This window comes from Cherax quadricarinatus, chromosome 21 (assembly GCF_038502225.1).
Source record: "Cherax quadricarinatus isolate ZL_2023a chromosome 21, ASM3850222v1, whole genome shotgun sequence".
NCBI classification, from domain to species: domain Eukaryota; kingdom Metazoa; phylum Arthropoda; class Malacostraca; order Decapoda; family Parastacidae; genus Cherax; species Cherax quadricarinatus.
In genome coordinates this window covers 14,631,366-14,634,539 of record NC_091312.1, presented here as the reverse complement: position 1 = coordinate 14,634,539, position 3,174 = coordinate 14,631,366, and positions in this window count along the sequence as shown.

Here is a 3,174-nt window from a genome sequence, read left to right as displayed (position 1 = left end):
AACCACTGCCATCATCACCACAACAACCACTGCCATCATCACCACCACAACCACTGCCATCATCACCACAACAACCACTGCCATCATCACCACCACAACCACTGCCATCATCACCCCAACAACCACTGCCATCATCACCACCACAACCACTGCCATCATCACCACAACAACCACTGCCATCATCACCACCACAACCACTGCCATCATCACCACCACAACCACTGCCATCATCACCACAACAACCACTGCCATCATCACCACCACAACCGCTGCCATCATCACCACAACAACCACTGCCATCATCACCACAACAACCACTGCCATCATCACCACAACAACCACTGCCATCATCATCACAACAACCACTGCCATCATCACCACCACAACCACTGCCATCATCACCACAACAACCACTGCCATCATCACCACCACAACCACTGCGATCATCACCACCACAACCACTGCCATCATCACCACAACAACCACTGCCATCATCACCACAACAACCACTGCCATCATCACCACCACAACCACTGCGATCATCACCACCACAACCACTGCCATCATCACCACAACAACCACTGCCATCATCATCACAACAACCACTGCCATCATCACCACCACAACCACTGCCATCACCACAACAACCACTGCCATCATCACCACCACAACCACTGCGATCATCACCACCACAACCACTGCCATCATCACCACAACAACCACTGCCATCATCACCACAACAACCACTGCCATCATCACCACAACAACCACTGCCATCATCACCACAACAACCACTGCCATCATCACCACTACAACCACTGCCATCATCACCACCACAACCACTGCCATCATCATCACAACAACCACTGCCATCATCACCACCACAACCACTGCCATCATCACCACAACAACCACTGCCATCATCACCACAACAACCACTGCCATCATCACCACAACAACCACTGCCATCATCACCACAACAACCACTGCCATCATCACCACAACAACCACTGCCATCATCACCACCACAACCACTGCCATCATCACCACAACAACCACTGCCATCATCACCACAACAACCACTGCCATCATCACCACCACAACCACTGCCATCATCACCACAACAACCACTGCCATCATCACCACCACAACCACTGCCATCATCACCCCAACAACCACTGCCATCATCACCACCACAACCACTGCCATCATCACCACAACAACCACTGCCATCATCACCACAACAACCACTGCCATCATCACCACAACAACCACTGCCATCATCACCACCACAACCGCTGCCATCATCACCACAACAACCACTGCCATCATCACCACAACAACCACTGCCATCATCACCAAAACAACCACTGCCATCATCATCACAACAACCACTGCCATCATCACCACCACAACCACTGCCATCATCACCACAACAACCACTGCCATCATCACCACCACAACCACTGCGATCATCACCACCACAACCACTGCCATCATCACCACAACAACCACTGCCATCATCACCACAACAACCACTGCCATCATCACCACAACAACCACTGCCATCATCACCACAACAACCACTGCCATCATCACCACTACAACCACTGCCATCATCACCACCACAACCACTGCCATCATCATCACAACAACCACTGCCATCATCACCACCACAACCACTGCCATCATCACCACAACAACCACTGCCATCATCACCACAACAACCACTGCCATCATCACCACAACAACCACTGCCATCATCACCACAACAACCACTGCCATCATCACCACAACAACCACTGCCATCATCACCACCACAACCACTGCCATCATCACCACAACAACCACTGCCATCATCACCACAACAACCACTGCCATCATCACCACCACAACCACTGCCATCATCACCACAACAACCACTGCCATCATCACCACCACAACCACTGCCATCATCACCCCAACAACCACTGCCATCATCACCACCACAACCACTGCCATCATCACCACAACAGCCACTGCCATCATCACCACAACAACCACTGCCATCATCACCACAACAACCACTGACATCATCACCACAACAACCACTGCCATCATCACCACCACAACCACTGCCATCATCACCACCACAACCACTGCCATCATCACCACAACAACCACTGCCATCATCACCACAACAACCACTGCCATCATCACCACAACAACCACTGTCATCATCACCACAACAACCACTGCCATCATCACCACAACAACCACTGCCATCATCACCACAACAACCACTACCATCATCACCACAACAACCAGTGCCATCATGACCACCACAACCACTGCCATCATCACCACAACAACCACTGCCATCATCACCACAACAACCACTGCCATCATCACCACAACAACCACTGCCATCATCACCACCACCACCACCACCACCACCACATAATCATCACAATAACCGCTGCCATCATCACCACCATAACCACTGCCATCATCACCACAACAACCACTGCCATCATCACCACAACAACCACTGCCATCATCACCACAACAACCACTGCCATTATCACCACCACAACCACTGCCATCATCACCACAACAGCCGCTGCCATCATCACCACCACAACCACTGCCATCATCACCACAACAACCATTGCCATCATCACCACAACAACCACTGCCATCATCACCACAACAACCACTGCCATCATCACCACAACAACCACTGCCATCATCACCACAACAACCACTGCCATCATCACCACCACAACCACTGCCATCATCACAACAACAACCACTGCCATCATCACCACAACAACCACTGCCATCATCACCACAACAACCACTGCCATCACCACAACAACCACTGCCATCATCACCACAACAACCACTGCCATCATCACCACAACAACCACTGCCATCATCACCACAACAACCACTGCCATCATCACCACAACAACCACTGCCATCATCATCACAACAACCACTGCCATCATCACCACCACAACCACTGCCATCATCACCACAACAACCACTGCCATCATCACCACCACAACCACTGCGATCATCACCACCACAACCACTGCCATCATCACCACAACAACCACTGCCATCATCACCACAACAACCACTCCCATCATCACCACAACAACCACTGCCATCATCACCACAACAACC